The sequence below is a fragment of the Protopterus annectens genome, chromosome 1.part1 (assembly GCF_019279795.1).
Source record: "Protopterus annectens isolate FY-2018-M chromosome 1.part1, PAN1.0, whole genome shotgun sequence".
NCBI lineage: Eukaryota > Metazoa > Chordata > Ceratodontiformes > Protopteridae > Protopterus > Protopterus annectens.
The window spans coordinates 1,560,656,712-1,560,676,648 of record NC_056726.1 but is presented as its reverse complement, the minus strand read 5'-3'; positions in this window follow the sequence as shown (position 1 = coordinate 1,560,676,648).

Genomic DNA, 19,937 nt, shown 5'->3' with positions numbered 1-19,937 from the left:
CTCTGCAGTCTGCTATCCTCAGTGACTGTGATTCACAAAAGGATCACAGTCATTAGGCATCAGGACAGACTAAAATTTAATACAAAATTCTGGCAATGACATGATTTGGTGCTATGTCAGCTTCCACTGGCAGGAACTCACCAGCATCACTGTGCAGTCTGTTTGTGTGTGTGTGTGTGTGTGTGAATGTGTGTGTGTGTGTGTGTGTGTGTGTGTGTGTGTGTGTGTGTGTGTGTGTGTGTGTGTGTGTGTGTGTGTGTGTGTTGGGGGGGTATATGTCATACCTCTCAACCTCTTGGTGCAAGAAATCTGGCCAAAGGCCAACAAAATAGTGGGACAAAGGCCCAAAAATAGGGACATATTTTAAATATTGCTTTTATAAACTTAGAAAGTTGCTAGAATAACAAGGTTTGTTGTAACATAAATTTTCTGAAGGATTTGCAGTCTGAAACTTATATACCATTATTTAGTGACTACAGTCCTCAGATTTTCCCACTGATTTACCAGAAAACCATAAGTTTTATGAGGAACAGACCAAAAACAAGAGCCAGAAATCTGGACAGTTGAGAGGTATGGTATATATGTCTGTGTGTGTAACACTTCATAAAACGATCTGCAAACAATGGAGTAAGTCTATGTTCGGGGTTTTTCTGCATTGTTTTAGGGGTATTGTTAACACAAAAGGGCTTTAGAGTATTATTCTATGGCACATAAAGCCTTCTCTATGGTAAAAAAGAAGTTATGTTCTTACCATAACGTTCCATGTGAGTTGTTCATCTTACCTTTGTTCTTACAGGTGGGTACGGAGCCGATCCATCGGCTCCGAGCCGGCCGCTTTCCAAGCTCAAGATCTCTGAGTAGCTAAAGGCACAGTCCCTATCCCATGATGCTGTCTGACTAACCTCAGATCTAGTTTGCTGAACACAGCAAGAAAAAATACCACTAAACATACCAATATGCCAAAAATATACACATGTATACATATATTTACAATTTGCTAAGAAATACTCTGGCTGGAGTAAAGGAAACTATTTAGACCAACCAGACCACCAGTCATACCCATTCATCAAGAACCTGGGGGGGGAGGTGGGAAGGAGTGTAAGAACAAAGGCGAGATGAACAATTCACATGGAACGTTATGGTAAGAACATAACTTCTTTATGTGAAGTTGTAGAATCTCGCCATTGGTTCTTACACGTGGGTAGCATCCCAAGCACCCTAATCCTGGGTGGCTCACGGGAGTACATTCCTGAGAACAGTCCTTGTACTAACTAGACTCACTCTGTTTTCTTTTCTTTTCTTTACTTTTCTTCTTCCCTATTTTTCTCCCTACACACCTTTCAGCTTTTCTTTACCTCTCATTACACTTTAGCATCTTCTTATAAAATTTATGTTTAGATTCTTTGTATTGTAATGATTATTGTGATATGCACATCACGTAGGTTGTAGTTTATGTATTTTTTGGTTTTAAGATTGTAATTTGCAATTTCCTGAAAAAAAGTACTATTTGGTTTGCTGTTAGCATTATATTTGTTATAACTTCTATTTTAACGCCTTCTTAAACCTTGTAGTAATTACTGGAGCTTTTCTCCCAGGGCCTCCACTGAAAATGGACATATATCCAGATAGACTAGCCCGGTCAACAAATGTAAAATAAAATAAAATAAATAAAACGTGGAACCAAAGGAAGCCCTGTCCCTGGAGGCCCTGTCCACTTTGTATTGTGTGATAAATGTATGAGGTTTGGACCAAGTAGCAGCTGCACAAATAGTGTCCAAAGGCAAACGGGCTGTATGAGCCAGAGATGTAGACACAGCCCTGGTGGAATGTGCTTTCACACTATGCTCTAAAGGTTGGTTGGTTGATGAATATATATATTTTATGCACTCAGATAACCACTTAGACAATGTAACTTTAGCTACAGGCAGCCCCTTTTTATTGTCCGCATGAGAAACAAAGAGTTGTTCCAATTTCCTAAACTCCTTTGTTCTGTCCAAATAAAACCTCAGTTATCTGTGAACATCAAGTTTATGTAACATATATTCTAATTTATTCAAATGGTGTCTGAAAAAGTTGGGCAGCTCAATAGACTGGTTCAAACTGACCTAGGAGCAGACCTTGGGAAGAAAGGTGGGATTTGTCCTGAGAGACACTCTGTCGGGATTAAAAAACAGATACGGAGGCCTGATAGAAAGAGCTTGTAGTTCCGAAACTCTACGAGCTGAGGTAATAGCCACCAAGAGTATTGTTTTCCAAGAAAGGAACTTCAAGGGACAAGAAGATGCAGGTTCAAAGGGGGGAAGCATAAGCTGAGATAGTATTAAATTTAGACTTCAGGGAGAAACTGGTTGTCTGACAGGTGGCCTAAGGTGATGAGTCCCTTTCAGAAAGGCTTTACATAATCTGTGAGAGATAAGATTAGAGCCCTCAAATCCCAGGTGAAAATTGGATATTGCAGCCAATTGAACTCTTACAGTGGCCACTGCTGCACCTTCATGAAAAAGCATAGTCAGAAACTCCAGAACACTATCAATAGGAGCAACATAGGGATCAATATCATGTTGGGAGGCCCAATAAACAAAACAGTTCCATTTGCTGTTGTACAGTTTTCTGGTGGAGACTTTATGAGAGGAGACTAAAATATGTTGCACCGCAGAAGATAAATTATATGACCTGGCTAGGTTGGGAAGTTGAGCAGCCAAGCTGTCAGTTTGAGGGACTGAAGAGAGGGGTGAAGAACTCCTGATGAGTGAGTCAAAAGGTCTGGCACTGGGTCCAGAAACCAAGGTTCTTCCAGTTGATATTGGTGAAGGAAGGGGAACCATATCTGCCAAGGCCAAAAAGGGGCTATCAGAATAACAGTCTTTCCTGAGTTTTTTGCTTTCTGTAAAAATCTGGGGATCACCGGGGTTGGAAGAAAGGCATAAAGGAGACCCGAGGGCCAATCGTGTATGAGTGAATCCCTTGGGCTGTCCCCTGGAGGAGGATTCAGGGCAAAATAGCTTCTGCATTTGGCATTCAGCGGAGATGCAAAAAGGTTGCAGCAAGGCTGGCCCCATCTGCAGAAAATCATTTCCGCCACTTCTTGTTTGAAGGACCACTCGTGGAGCAACATAATTGCTCTTCTCATTTTGTCCGCTATCACGTTGGATTTCCCTGGTATGTGCATTGCTATCAGAAAGCGCCCGGTAGATACAGTCCACTGCCAAATTCTCAAGGCTTTTCAGCATAAGGGGTAAGACTTGGTTCCCCCCTGTTTGTTGATGTACCAGACCACTGACATGTTGTCCATCTGGATCATAGTCATCCCCCGAGGTAGAGAGTCGTGGAAGTGCTGCAACGCTAAAAGCACCGCTCTCAACTCCAGGACATTGATGTGCAAATGAGATTCCATCTCTGACCAGGTACCTTGGGAAGTTCTTCCCTGAAAAAGCCCCCCCCACACCCTATCAGGGCAGTGTCCGTGGTCACCGTGGCTATGGGAGGGGGAAGTACAAATGGTTGACCTATCGTCACCTGGTGACTGTTCAACCACCAGAGAAGGTCCTTCTTGCAAGCATCTGTCAATAGGCTCTTGAAAGACATTGGGAGCTGTTGATAAGACCACTGGGTGAAAAGCAACCACTGGAGTATCCTCATGTGCATCCGTCCCAGAGGAACCGCTATGAGGGTAGCTGCCATGGTGCCTAATAGTTTTAAAGTCTAAAAGGCAGGTACTCTCTTTTCTTTTAGCAAGTGGGACACCTGATTTTGTAGAGAGATAACTCTTTCTTGAGATAATCTGACCAAGGCAGTGATGGTGTCTAGTTCTGCTCTGATAAAGGAGATATGCTGCGATGGTAATAAGGCAGATTTTTCTAAATTTATGGTTATTCCTAACCGAGAACAGAGATTGATCATATGATCCCTGGAAAGAATGAGTTGATGCCTGGTGGTGGTGGATAGGAGCCAGTCATCCAGATACAGAAACACCCAGAATCCTAGATGCCTCAGTTGAGCCGTAACCACTGTCATGCATTTGGTGAACACTCTGGGGGCTGAGGTGAGACCAAAGGCCAGTACTTGAAATTGGTAGAGACTGGCCCCCAGCCAGAAATGCAAATGATCTCTGGATGGTCTGGCCATTTTGATGTGGTAGTATGCATCCTTGAGATCTAAACAGCACATCCAATTGCCCATTCCCAGGAATGGGAGTATCGACTGAAGCGTGACCATCCCGAACTTTTCCTTCTTTACAAAAGCGTTGAGCTAGCTGAGGTCTAAAATGGGCCTGCAGTCCCCCGTTTTCTTTGGCACTAAAAAGAATCTGGAGTAAGTTCCAGATCCTATCTGGTCCACCAGGATTGGCTGAATAACTCTTTTTTTCTAGCAGCTTTTGGATTTCTATAGCTGCTTGATCCAACAGACTGGGTGGAACATCTGGGATTCTTGTTCTGACTGGCGGGGACTCTGAAAAGGAGATGATGTAACCTCTGGTAACTATGCTTTGTACCCAAGAATCTGATGTAATTCCTAGCCAGGCATCCGGGTACAAAGCCAAGTGACCCCCGACTGCCTCCAGAGTAGGACAGTCGGGCCTCCTCTCAGGAGCGCTGATAAGGCTTGCCAGAGAACTGCTCCCTGTCGACCTGGTTTTGCAGACACCTTCTGCTGCCAAAACAGTGTCTTCTGTTATTGCCCCCTTCTCTGCCCCTGAAGCAGGGTTCACTACGTGTGTTCTGGAAAGCTCCTTGGGACTTCCAGAACCACATTTTTCCACCTTTCTGCCCTTTGGGGTATGGTCTAGTAGCGGTGGAAAAACAGACTCCTACGGCAGATAGAGTCTTTTCTTCCTGCTCACACCTAGTGAGAGTCTCCTTGACTTGGGGCCCAAACAAAGTAGAGCCATCAAATGGGGTGTTGACAAAGGAAGACTTGAAGGCTTCCACAAAGGAGCATAAGCACATCCAGGACTGTCTCTGCAGAGCTATTGCTGAACCTGCTGCTCGACTTGACCCATCGGCTGCATAGGAAATGAGCCGCATGGACGAGTTGACAATGGAATTAAGGGTAGAAAGCTGAGCCGTCACCTTCTCAGAACAGCTTCATCTGTGTTACCCTTTAGAGTATCTCCAAGTTCCTGGAGGAGATCTCTTTGAAGACAGGTAAAATGGGTTAGGTAGTTAAGCGATCTCATGGCAAACATCGCAGAACTAAAAATGCGTTTCCCATATCTGTCCATAGTCCTAGAATCTCTATTAGGAAGATGGACAGTAGAAGAGGTCTCTGACTTCTCTTTCTTGGTGGCCACCGCCACCACCATGGCATCAACAGGGACTCCTTTAGTGAAGTACAATTTGAATTGAGGCAAAGTGATGAACTTATTGGGCCTCCAAGGAACTGGTTACATGGAATCAGGGAACTCCCAAGCCCTTTGAGCAACCAGATCCATCAGTTCGTCGAAGGGCGGAGTAACCCAGGAGGTGGAAGGTTGAGACCCAAAGGCCTTCAGGAGCACCGACTCATTCTCAGTAGGGGTAACGAACTGCCAGTCATCCCTCTGTTTCAGTATTTCCAGGATGTCTGCAAAGGAGACATCCACCGAGGGGGGACCGTGGGGGACCCTTCTGATTCCTCTAAGTCAGTGTCTGATATCAAGGATTCCTGAGGGGAATCCAAATGCCTCCTCTTGCAAACTCTCTTTCTGGGGACCTCATCAGTGGGGGCATCTGGTAAAGTATCAGTAGAGCAGGGTTCCCCCAAAGGGGTTACCTAAGGCTCTGAGTCTCGACGCTTAGTAGGAACCTGTGATTTAGAGGCTGAATTTGGCATTTTAGGGTAGGAAGAGGAGAGACCTGAGGAAGTGAGAGTCTTGGCAGGTATTACCTACTCATGACATCAAAGGCACCGGAGTCTCGACCCAAGGAACCCGCTTGTTCCGAGGAAGAAGGCAGCTTCCCCAGTACCGAGACAAAGGGCTCCAAACCTGAGGACGGAGCCAAGGTCATCTGCGGCAAAGCCCTGAGAGGAAGGGTTGGAACCGACACGTCGGTTTGGCTCTCTCTCCCCCGGAACCGATGAGAGAGTGTCGGCTCTGAGACTCTTCGAATGGCACCAAAGAGATCAGGGTCGACTGAGCCAAAGTCACTGGGACAGGACTCAGCCCCGCAGGTTCCACAACCATCAGATCTTCTGCCTCCGGCTCCAAAGACCTAGGTAAGCTCGGAGGAGGAGTAGTCACAGGCAAAGGAACGGTAGTGGGAATAGAACCCAGTTGGGACGAAACCAAAAGTAATTTGGCTAATGCTGGGTTCTCTAAGAGCCTCTGCACCACATGGTCCACATTAACATCTGAAAGGGTCCGAGAAGAATGGGTCAAAGGGACCAAAGAAGCCACAGATCTAAGTATTGGAGACTTCAACACCTCTGACACCAGCTCCAGCTCAGAGGATTAGCTCCGAAACATCAGTTCGGTGCACGGCTCCGATGACTTAGGAACCGGTGACCGCACCTTAGCAGAGGTGCTCGGAACCGAGGGCCTGGGTTCCGAGGACACCCTTGAAGACTTTGACCCTTTCAAAGACTTGGAGGTCTGGTTAGCCTTATCCAAGGCTTCCCGAAATTTAGGTTTCAGCAGTCCTCTATCAATTAACTTTCTTCTTCTTTCAAGTCATACTCTGCCACTAAAAGAGTGGCAGATAGAACTATCCTCCTGTAAATGCACAGGTCCTAGACAATATACACAAGACACATGATTGTCTGTAATAGACATTTTCTGCCCACAGTCGCACCTCTTGAAACCTGACTTCTGTTTCTATTTTTGGTCAGTCATAATATTAAACAGCACACAATTATCAGATCCCTGATAATAAAACTGTACTATAAGGAGTTCAAGACTGCTGAACTTTCTACCAGCACACAATTATCTAAATATTTATAGCAAAATGTTTATAGCAAATAGCAAGGAGACTAAGTATAAAGGGATAGGGAAATCAAGTTGACAGACCCCTGTTCAGTTATAGCAGAGAAGCACAGAAGTGCCTAAACAAAAAAGAGGGCAATGCCCAAGAGCATCCGCTCCAAAAACACCAACACAGCTAAAAATCCACACAACAAGAGGGACACAGCCCTAAAAAAATAACAGGAACAGATTACTAACTGTAATAAGAATATTAACTCTATGAAAAACTATTAGTACTATTTGTCAAAAGACAGAAAAAGAATTATACTGGCCCGAGCTCTCTGAAGAACTTGGGATCCATTGCAGCAGCAAACTAGATGTGAGGTTAGTCAGACAGCATCATGGGATAGGGACTGTGCATCAAGCTACTCAGAGATCTTGAGCTTGGAAAGCGGCCAGCTCAGAGCCAATGGATTGGCTCCATACCCACGTGTAAAAACAAAAGGCAAGATTGAACAACTTCACATTAATATTTATGTATACTACCTAAGGTATGTCATCAACCATTCCTCAAAATTCTACCAATCATTATAACTCAGCCCTGTTTATACAAACAAGAAGAAAAGTAAATTTCACACACCTTGCAAAATGTGCATGCAAAAAATACTCAACCCCAACAAAATAACTACAAACACATATGTCAAATTCTTAGAACCAAAATTTAATAAAATTAGAATAAAAATAAAATAAAGCAATAAAAAGAAAAAGAAAGGAAAACCACAGCTGCAACACGCCAATCAGGAAACCGCACTATCACCAAAATTGACCTGGTTCTAGGTAAGATAAAAAACAATGAATATATATGTTGGTCAGCAGTATATTCACAATGATCTGTTTTTAATTATCATCATGCCTTTAGGATTAAAACGAACATCGCACTCTGAAGTTTACACTGCCAGTAACAATTAGCAGTATATAACCTGCATCCATTCTAATTAGTCACCTTGTAGATACAGGAGAACCATCCAAGTGCTTTATTGACTTCAAATGGCACTTAATTAAACAGTCTTAGTCACAAGTACTGTATTAGTTCCATTTGTGATTAATTTAACATAATCCCAGTCACTCTTTTTCATCTTATTTAAATGGATAAAGAGTTTTAAACTTTATACCCGGTCATTAAAGAGTTTTCCAGCCTCATCATCTGACCAGAATTTACACTACTTATATTTATTTAACATTTGTTTACTGGGAAAGTCCAACTTAGAATGAGCCGAATTTTAGCAGAGGCCCAGGGAGAAATGCTCCAGATGCATGTCTTTGTAATGTGGGAGGAAACCATATCACTGGGAGAAAACCCACACAAACGCAGGGAGAACATACAGACTTCACACAGAAATCACCCCAGCTGAGAATCAAACCAGAGAACCTCTTGCTGTGAGGTGACAACATTAACCACTGCACTACTGCAGTACTGCACCATTCTATAATTAGTTGAAAGTAATTTTAAATATACCCGAGTATTAATTGTCTCATTGAAGATTGCAGTTTGATTTACAATGTTACATATTTACATGGAGAGGGGTACAGAGCTCCCTACCTAGCCATACTGGGAGAGACCCCTCATGCACCCAGCTTAATTATAACTAATTCTGCGGTCACCACATCTTGGAAGAAAGGACAACTTCTCAAGATATGGCAAATGAACTACAGCTGCATAAGTCCTACTAACCTGTAACAGTATATGTTCATAGATCACACTGTCTTAGTCAGGTGGTAATGCCCTGGTACCCTCCACTGGCAGTCTACTAAAGCTCAGAGTCCCTCCATCTGACTTTCTGTGGGTGTGATGGACCAATCACCTGGCAGTACAGGGACTACCTTACAAACCTAGAGACAGGACCCATTCAGTTTTCTAGGGTCCAGCAGGAAAAGAAGATGGAAACACAAGCTTTGTGAACACCTCCTGTCCCAATTAAAAAAAAGCATACAGACACAACAGTAAAGACCACAGAGCAGAACTCCACGATAACCCAAACAACAAACTATGTTCATCCAAAAAAAGGGGGATGGTATATGGGTACTGCAAGTTAGGCAGTGTGTTTTGTGAATATCTACTGTTACAGGTAAGAAGGACTTATGTAACCATACTATGTCCAACAAACACACAGCATTACTGACATTCAAGTATTTATTTAACATTTGTTTACCAGGAAAGTCCAACTGGGACAGAGCCCATTTCCAGTGGAGACCCAGGGAGAAACACTCCAGACACATGTCTTTGGAATGTGAGATGAAAGCCATGCAAACACAGGGAGGACATGCAGATTCCACACAGAAGGCACTCCAGCCAAGAATCAAACTAGAGAACCTCTTGCTGTGAGGCAACAACACTACCGCTGCACCACTGGGCCACCCAAGTAGAATCACAAAGCTTAGCCAACCTGGGAGGTGGAAAGATAATGGTCCAGGAGCACATATGGTCCTAGTGAAGCCTGCTCTGGATCTAGAAAAGGAATCCAGATTGTATTGCTATATAAAGTATGGACAGAGGAACAAGCTGCTGCCTCTAGAATACTTCTAGAGTCCACTCTTTTCCAATATGCTACTGAAGAGGCAAAGGCCCTGGTAGAATGTACTCTTACTTTCAAATAAAATAACTCCTGAGCCAGAGTCCAAGGAACTCGCCAAACAAGACATAAAGTATAAAAAAGGACATTTATTTAGCACTTTCATCCTCACACAAGCAGGACTTCATCAAAATGTGCTTTTACATTGTCTGGGTATGCTTTCCCCTTGTGGTTATAACAAAACACAATACCAGAGGACAACCAATGTGCAATGGTTTTCTTAGAGACAGACTGACCCTTCTTTTCCTTTCTGTAGGAAATAAAACGCCTTTCAGCCTTCCTGAAAGGTTTTGTTCTGTCAAGGCAGTACCTGAACTACTGGGGCAAATCCAAGGCATGAAGTATCCTCTCTCCCTTAGACCTAGGTTCTAGCCTAGGTTCTAGGAAGAACACAGTGAGCCAAATAGAAAGACGGTCCAGGGCAAACTCCACCTGAAAAATTAGTGGAAACATTCCAAAAACAGCTTACAATAAAGGCTCAATGCTCAAATCCACAACTATTAATTTATTAACGCCACACAATTTCCAAACGTTTTCGTCAAGCATATGACTTCATCAGACAAAGACACAATAAATTACACCAGTTTAAATACTAAGTTAATTAAACACTTAACTCCAATTGAATAATTATACCACATTTAAAGGCACAAAATAAATATCATAAAATCCTGCTCATTTACACTGTTACATAAACTGATTTTAAAACTCACTGTAAAACACAATGTATAAAAGTTGTACATATATAAATATTAAAAACACTAATAATATTGCATACCAGGTCTAAGTATAGTATAAAAATATAAAAATATACATTTCAAATTCTGTCAGATTTAAGTTTTAAATATGGAATGATGGACACAGAATCATTAATCCCAGGAAATCTATAAGATTCTAGCAAGATTTGCCAGTATGTTTCCCTATGGGATAACATTGCCTCCCAGGGTCCACCTCTGGCTACTTTAAAAACAGAATCCAATACAAAGAAGGAAAAAATTCCTCCAGAACATGTAGTAAGGTGCTTATAAAGTGCATTATTGGTGTCACATTTTTTCATGGCATAATAATGCTCATATATCCTTCTACGGAGTTGCCTTTTGGTCTTCCCTACATAAAATGCCTGGCAAGCCTGGCACACCGCCAAATAGACAACCCCGTAGGATGAACAATTGTAGAATTTTCTGGAAACTATCCTCCTACTTCTACTTTCCAAATACACAAATTCTTTATTAAGAATGTATTTACACTGTGAACACCGTCCGCACTTGTAAGTCCCTGTACGTGGACTTTCCTGATAAGATGGTTTACTATCCTGCTCCAAAATTCTTTTAATGTTAACACCTTTCCTATATACAGTTTTAAAAGTAATATTCTTGAATCTACCAAGGTCTGTTAATTCCTGAAAGGACTTGAATTCATTATTTATAATCCTACTAATATTACCAATATTACTACTAAAATCAGTGATGTACAATAACTGATTACTATAGAGGTCTGTCTGGTTATTACCCTGCACATTGTTCAAAAAACCTTCCCCCAAAATGGGCTTAAATCTAGTAGGTCTCCCTTTTGACACTTCTTCCTTAACAGAATCTATCATGTGTCTGGGGTATCCCCTCTCCAAAAACATCTGAGACAACTTTTCACACTCAGTATTAAATAACAGGTCCTGTGAGGTCATACGGGAGGCCCTAACAAACTGTCCCTTAACAATACCTCTCTTTTGGAACCCAGGGTGTGAACTAGAGAAATGCAAATAACTATTAGAAAAGGTCGGCTTCCTGTAAACTGTGGAAATAAACCCTGTTTTATCTTTAGTTAACGTTACATCCAAATAGTTAACATGTGCCTCAGATATCTTGTAAGTAAATTTTAAAAAGGTCGTTGTACCCCCAATGTAAGTAATAAATTCTTTAATAGTCTCCACTGGGCCAACCCAAAAAATGCAAATGTCATCCAAAAACCTGGAATAATGTATCCAATTTTTTTCATAACCACTTTTGTGGACAAATTTCTTTTCCCATACGGCCATGATGATATCTGCATAAGTTGGTGCACAGTTGGCCCCCATGGATACCCCCTTTGTTTGTTGGAAGTATTCACCCGCATAAAAAATATAATTGTTTTTTAGTACTAACTCCAACAACCCAATGATTGCACTCACATCATTATGACAAATCCCAGCACATTCCCATAATGCCTCCTCTAACCATTCCAATCCTATGTCCGTAGGAATTACTGAAAACAAATCAACCACATCTATGGTTAAGAACATAAGATTTGGCCTACACAGGTCATTGGTTATACTGCGCAAAAATTCCCAGGAATCTTTAAGGAGGTGTGAATCTCTCCCCCAAACTTGTTTAAGTTTCCAATCCAGGAACTTAGAAAGGGGATGTGTTTTGGAACCTTGTGCTGCCACGATAGGCCGAAGTGGTGGATCCTCCACACATTTATGGATTTTAGGCACACCAAATATTGTGGGCACTTTAGGATAGTTGTTTTCTAAAAATGAAAAAGTGTCAAATTCAATAATTTCCTGATCTAACATGTCTTTTATGGTCAAATCAATTTTTTTGTAAGACAAGTGTATTTCATGAATGGAGGTTAAAGTATATTTGTCAGTATCATACAGGATTTCCCCCATTTTACTGTCATACAAAACCTGACTCATAAAGACTGTGCCCCCTCCCTTGTCGGGTTGCATCACTCTAATAGTGTGATTATGTGCTAAGTCATACAATATTTTCATTTCATCCTCACTTAGATTGTAGTCAAAATTTACATGGGATAATTCCTTGCGTATCTCCTTTTCAATTCTATTCTCTAAGTTAGCGAGCTGGGGATGCAAAGGTGGGTTAAAAGTACTAGATTTTTTTAAAAACATACTAGGAGCCACTGGCCCATCACCAAACAGATTTTGCAGGTTGAGTTTCCGAATAAACATTTTGAGATCAAGTATAGTGTTTACTAACTGGCTACCTCTAGCTGGTACAAATTTAAAGCCTTTAGTAAATAAATCAAAACAGGCCTCAGTTACTGGTACATCACTGTAGTTGTAGATATGGTATCCCATTTTACTATACACCTGGTACGCCCCAATATTCACAACAGAAATGCCTTTATCTATTGCCATGCCTGATTCCTGCCTCTCCCTCTCCCCTGATTCCGATTGTCCCTCCTTTGGGAAAAAATCGGATATACAGGGTATGTAGGTCCCCCTTGCTGATTCCGAATACGTTCGGATCTTCTTGGTAAAAAATTCTCATCAATTTGTTCCTCCGTGTTGGTAGGACCATTGTCCTCCCCTAGAATTGGTGTAGGTGGTATTACATCCTCCCTAGGTACTGTATCATGTTTTGACTGAAAATCCTTGGAATATATGCCTTTAACATGCGGTGGGTTAGGGTATTGTCTACCCTCCCTATATTCCCTAATATCACGATTCAACTTGTTGTACTTCCTTTTGGTAATTGTATCACAATGCTTGTCAATATTTTTGCGTATTTCATAATACTGGGCTTTATGCGTTTCAACCTGGAACAGCAAATCACTTGTAATATCCTCATTACATTTGAAAATCTGTTCTGTTAAAACTTTTATCTCACTATCGTTTTTCTTAATTATAGCCCTAACAATGTCAAATCCACATCTATCAAATGCCTGCAGCAACTCCATATGAAATTCGCTACCATGTACAAGATTATTAGGGTACTTGTGCACCCTTAAACCCTTAGGCACAATTCTTTTCTTAATACATTCAGTTAAATATAAATTGTCCAAAACAAGTGTCTTGTACCTGTACAGAGAGTCCTCTAAAAATCGCATATTGTCCTGAAAGGAGTAACTTTCGGTAAAAGTATTCTGTGAATAGTCCAAGGAAATGAAGGCAGGTTTAGCATTAACCCACTCAGAAAAAGAAACTGAACCAGCCACTGAATCCTGCAAGGGTCCGGGTTGATAGCAGGGAATAGAAGAATCCGAACGCCTTCCCCGAAATACGGCTGGTGTGTCCAAAAAAGCTGCAGCTTCCTGATGATTAGACGCTTCCGTCAACTGCTGCTGGCCCGAACCATTTCCAACTGCGGGGGAAGCCGCAGACGATGTCCCGGAATGGGACGTTACAGCTTGCAAAACTTCTTTTTGTTGTAAAATAATGGTTTGGAGACCCAAACCAATAGGAGTAAGCAGTTGAACCAACTGTGTGAGCTGGCCCGTAAGCTGAGATAAGTCACCTGCTGCTGCACCCGCACCGGTACCACTACCTTCATGCATGGGTATGCCCAGACCCTGTTCCATAGCACCAACAACAACGCCAAAGACAAGAACCAAAACCAGCCAAATAGAAAGATGGTCCAGGGCAAACTCCACCTGAAAAATTAGTGGAAACGTTCCAAAAACAGCTTACAATAAAGGCTCAATGCTCAAATCCACAACTATTAATTTATTAACGCCACACAATTTCCAAACGTTTTCGTCAAGCATATGACTTCATCAGACAAAGACACAATAAATTACACCAGTTTAAATACTAAGTTAATTAAACACTTAACTCCAATTGAATAATTACACCACATTTAAAGGCACAAAATAAATATCATAAAATCCTGCTCATTTACACTGTTACATAAACTGATTTTAAAACTCACCGTAAAACACAATGTATAAAAGTTGTACATATATAAATATTAAAAACACTAATAATATTGCATACCAGGTCTAAGTATAGTATAAAAATATAAAAATATACATTTCAAATTCTGTCAGATTTAAGTTTTAAATATGGAATGATGGACACAGAATCATTAATCCCAGGAAATCTATAAGATTCTAGCAAGATTTGCCAGTATGTTTCCCTATGGGATAACATTGCCTCCCAGGGTCCACCTCCGGCTTCTTTAAAAACAGAATCCAATACAAAGAAGGAAAAAATTCCTCCAGAACATGTAGTAAGGTGCTTATAAAGTGCATTATTGGTGTCACATTTTTTCATGGCATAATAATGCTCATATATCCTTCTACGGAGTTGCCTTTTGGTCTTCCCTACATAAAATGCCTGGCATGCCTGGCACACCGCCAAATAGACAACCCCGTAGGATGAACAATTGTAGAATTTTCTGGAAACTATCCTCCTACTTCTACTTTCCAAATACACAAATTCTTTATTAAGAATGTATTTACACTGTGAACACCGTCCACACTTGTAAGTCCCTGTACGTGGACTTTCCTGATAAGATGGTTTACTATCCTGCTCCAAAATTCTTTTAATGTTAACACCTTTTGCTGTGAGGCAACAACACTACCGCTGCACCACTGGGCCACCCAAGTAGAATCACAAAGCTTAGCCAACCTGGGAGGTGGAAAGATAATGGTCCAGGAGCACATATGGTCCTAGTGAAGCCTGCTCTGGATCTAGAAAAGGAATCCAGATTGTATTGCTATATAAAGTATGGACAGAGGAACAAGCTGCTGCCTCTAGAATACTTCTAGAGTCCACTCTTTTCCAATATGCTACTGAAGAGGCAAAGGCCCTGGTAGAATGTACTCTTACTTTCAAATAAAATAACTCCTGAGCCAGAGTCCAAGGAACTCGCCAAACAAGACATAAAGTATAAAAAAGGACATTTATTTAGCACTTTCATCCTCACACAAGCAGGACTTCATCAACATGTGCTTTTACATTGTCTGGGTATGCTTTCCCCTGGTGGTTATAACAAAACACAGTACCAGAGGACAACCAATGTGCAATGGTTTTCTTAGAGACAGACTGACCCTTCTTTGCCTTTCTGTAGGAAATAAAACGCCTTTCTGCCTTCCTGAAAGGTGTTGTTCTGTCAAGGCAGTACCTGAACTACTGGAGCAAATCCAAGGCATGAAGTATCCTCTTTCCCTTATACATAGGTTCTAGGAAGAACACAGTGAGGCAGATAGACTGAGTGATCATTAATTCTGAGAAGATTTGTGGCATGAAAGAGGGATTAGTACATACCACAAACTGATCCCTGTGGAAAATCAGGTAAGGTTGTCCCACCATGAGAGCTTGCAGCTCAGAAACTCACCTTGCAGATGTCAAAGCAATAAGCAAAACAGTTTTCCATGTTAAGAGTTACAGATCAGCCTGAGCGGCAGGTTAGAAAAGTAGTAAGATCAATTTTCCAGAACATAGTTGAGATCCGACAAAGGAGGAATTTGCTTGTGAGGGGTTCTCTTACACAATACTGTTTTTATGAACTGTTTTATCAAAAGTAAAGAAGAAAGGGGGGATCCACTGGCAGATAAGAAGAGGAGGTCACTAAATGCACCTTAATGGACACATGTGATAGGTTATCCTGAATTAGCTCACACAAATATTTCAAGACCAGAGGGATGTTAACCTCAAGGGACCTTCTACTCCCACCCTAGGTAAAAAACGGTTTACTATCAAATGGTCGATTGCCACTCCATCGAACGTCGGATGGTCGACACCGGAAGGCCAAACCGTTTTATCGAAACCAATCTCGAAATGGGTTCCACCATGGGTCGAGGTAGGGGAGAAGTTCGTAGGTACGACAACTACGTACTCCTATCTCAACCCATGGTAATACCGTTCCGAGATTGATATTTCGACGTCGACATTCGATATATCCGACCTTCCGATGTCGACCATCCGACGTTCGATGGAGTGGCAATCGACCTTTTGATAGTAAACCATAAAAAACATCATCCATTTGTAAATATAACATTTTCTAGTAGTAGGTTTTCTGGCCTCCTTTAACACCTGCTGCACATCTTCATGAAGCAAATACCTAAGCAGATTCAAGACTGAATCATCCAGGCTGTCAATTGCAGTTGCTCCAAACTGGGGTACACCAGTCACCCTCAGACTGTGTGAGCAAATCCAAAGTGTGAGAAACTCTGCGGTAATTGCCCTTGTCCAATACCATTATAAGGGAGAATCAAGATTACCTGTGCCAAAAGCTGGTCTCTCTGAACCTTCTGAAGTACTTTGTGAATCAGTGGAAAGGTTGAAAACACATTCAGGAACATTCTTGTCCAAGGGAACAACAATGCATCTGTCCTCCGAGCATGGTTGCAAGGATGTCTGGAACAGATTTTCTCCATCTGTCTGTTTTGAAACAAATCTACCTGAGGCATTTCCCACATTTGGACTAGATCCTGGAAATCACTTCCTGAGTTGCCACTTGTGCAGGACTAACCCCAGGACCTGCTTAGTCTGTCTGCCACACTGTTTTGCTTTGATGGAATGTATGATGCCTGAAGAGTCAGAAAATGCTGTAAAGCCAGCTTCCAGGCCATCATTGCAAACTGGCATAGAGAATGTTTGTTGAGGTACTGCATCACCATAGTGTTGTCTGAAAATGCAAGAAGAGGACCCTAAGTCCCTAGGTAGTGAAGGGCTCTCAAGGCATGGATCACCACCAATATTTCTTCGATACTGATGTCATTCCTTGCATCCTTGCAACTCCAAGTGACCTGCACTTGCACGCTCATTGACATAGTACCCCAAGCAAAGTTGGACAAATCTGTCTGGACAGATTGCACTGGAACAGGTGGGAAGAAGAGACATCCTGGATTTATACACAGCTGTATTCACCACCACCACTGTAACTCTCATCTGATGAAGGGCAACACTGGTAACTGGGATTCTAGGGAATGTACGTGCTGGGTCCAACAGTTTCATACATAATATTGAATTTTCCTTATGGAGATGGGCCAGCGGTATCATGAGAATCATGGATGCCATCAGTCCTAGAGTTTTTATAAATTCTCTTGCCAAGGCAATGTTTCACCTGGAAAATTCCTAAAACATTGTCTGGAATGGCAGGACCTCATCTTCAGGAAGTAAGCTCATTCTTTTGTTGGTGTCAATTAAGCACCATAGGAAGACAAGCCTTTGTGAGGGTGTCAGGCACAGCTTCCAAAAGTCTCAAATTGAACCTTATCTGGGAGAGTAAAGTCAAGACTTTCTCAAGCAATTCCAGATACTTGGATGCAGACTCTACACAAATCAGCAAGTCACCCAAGTCGGGATGTGACTGCCAGGAGTTTGGCAGTGAGCCACTATATGAGAAAGACATTTGGTAAACACTTGCAGTGCAGTGGATATCCCAAATGGCAATGCAGAGAACTGATATTGCAAGCCAAACAGAAATAATCCTAGATAACTCCTGAAGTAATAAGCAATGGGGATAAATGATATGCATCCTTCAGGTCCTGAGTAGCCATGAAGTGATGGTCCAGCAGAAGAGGATTTACTGTCTGCAGAGGGAGCATCTTGCACTTGGAGGCCTTGACACAAGTATTCAGAAAGGATAAGTCTAACACCGGTCTCCATGATAGTTAAAATCTTTCACTCTCTCCAAAGGAGAGACCAGCACTATGACCTCTGCATCCAGCATGAGCTGGAGTATAGGGATGAAATAACAAAGTGTGGTCCAGTGGATGAGGGGAATCCCCTGCATGATGCTTCTTCCACTGCAACCTGTAACCTCCCAACAATACTGAGTACCCATTTGTTGGAAACCGCAGATGGACAGGCTGCCTTGTTAAGAGCTAACTTTTATGATGGGGAGCCCAAAGGGCACATGGGAACAATAGTTGCTAGTCCCATTTTGTTAGGTTTGGTGAAGTTCTCATCCACCATTTCCTTTTGGTGGCTTGTTTTTTGTTCGTCTAGGACTTCTGTTTTCTGGGCTGCCAGAAATTAACTTACTTACTCAACGAAAACTTGGGACTATGAAACATTTTGGACACCCCTTGCTTCAGTTTACCTCTGTTGTTGGGATGTTTAAAGATCTGATTAGCTGTTGTACCAAAGACAGAATCAGCATCAAGTGCTGCATTCAAAATACCATTTTTAACTCATTAGAAAAATTTTGGTTGTGCAACCAAACATGCCTCTTTACCACAACCGACATTCCAGCATTTCTAGAAACAATATCAGCCCTCTCCAAGACTCTCTTTAAAGCATGTTTAGACACTTGACAAATATTGGAAACAATCTCTTTCATATAGTCTTTCCTTAGGTAATGATGCAGCAAACTCATCTGAACTGTACATATATCTCAACCCAAATTTCCACATAAAACACTGGTAATTAAACACCTTAAAAACTACCACGATGGTCTACACCAACTTCTTGCCCTGAGATTCTTGCCACTCGACTAGTTTATCTTGAGGGACTGGGTTTAATAAATACATAGTCTTTTTGTTGGAGAAGGATGCTGGGGACACAGAGGCAGGGTATGCAGACAAGTGGACTTGGAGGCCAGGGATGGCTGAACACACCTTGAATTTCATAAACACTTTTTTAGGAAGCGACTCAGTTAGCAATAGCCTAGTACCTACCTATGAACCTATGAAAGCTTTCATAAAATGTCTTCCAATGCTAGGACTAACAGAGGGAAGGTCATCATGTACAGGGCCTCAGCCACCAAAAGATCATGCACTCCAGTGATGTCTGGGACAGACAAAGATGGCTCCCAATTGAATGCATCTCTAAACCTAGTCAGAATTTGGGAAAAAGAAAACATCTGTGTGGGTTTCTGAACCTCTTCATTCTTAGAGAATACTGACTGATCAGACTCTAACACTCCCAAAACCTGAGATTCTGAGATTCTGGATTCCTTTCAAAATCAGAATCCTTAGGTAGCTAAACAGGGTTGAGAGCACAGGCCTTTACTTATAACATGGGATTGCACTCCAAAATCAGCAGCTTTAATAATGGATCTAGCCATATACATCAGCTCAGGTGAAAATAAAGTCAGAAACTGTTGCCCCGCAACATGGTGGGTCTTCTATCTCTTTTTTTTTCATGCATTACACTAGTGGGAAAATCTAGGAGGGGACATATCAACACCGGCAACAGATTCTGTACTCTTGACTTCCCCTGCAACTAAAGAGCTTTATTCCCCCATATCTGAATTAGTGGATCTAGAGGCAAAAGAAGTAGCCTGTGGAGTAACAAGCTGTAGGCTGAAGCATATTTCTTGATTTACTTGTGCAGTTTTTAGGGGCAGAAGAGATATATAGTGGGGGCACTGTATCTGAGTCCATCAAGTCAGGGGAAAAAAATTAGCCACAGCAATACCAAATAATGGCTGGATGGGCAGCCCAGTAACATTGGAAAAATCCCACTATTCTCCCTCTAAGTAGCACTCTGAAGTCTATTTCTGTAAGGATACTATTCTAAACACTGCACTGAATAAAAACGCAAACGTTTCAGTAACACAGCTCAAAGCACAAAATACATGTCACAAAAGTCCTCAAAGTTTAATTAAAAAAGCTAGTTTCAGACCCAAAAGATTAGAAACAACATAAAATAGCATTAGACAAGAAATAAACTGATCTGGGTTACTACAGACCTATAAGTCTGACCAGCCTCATAAGCAAGGCTATTGAAAGAATCATCATGGACATGATAAATGAGA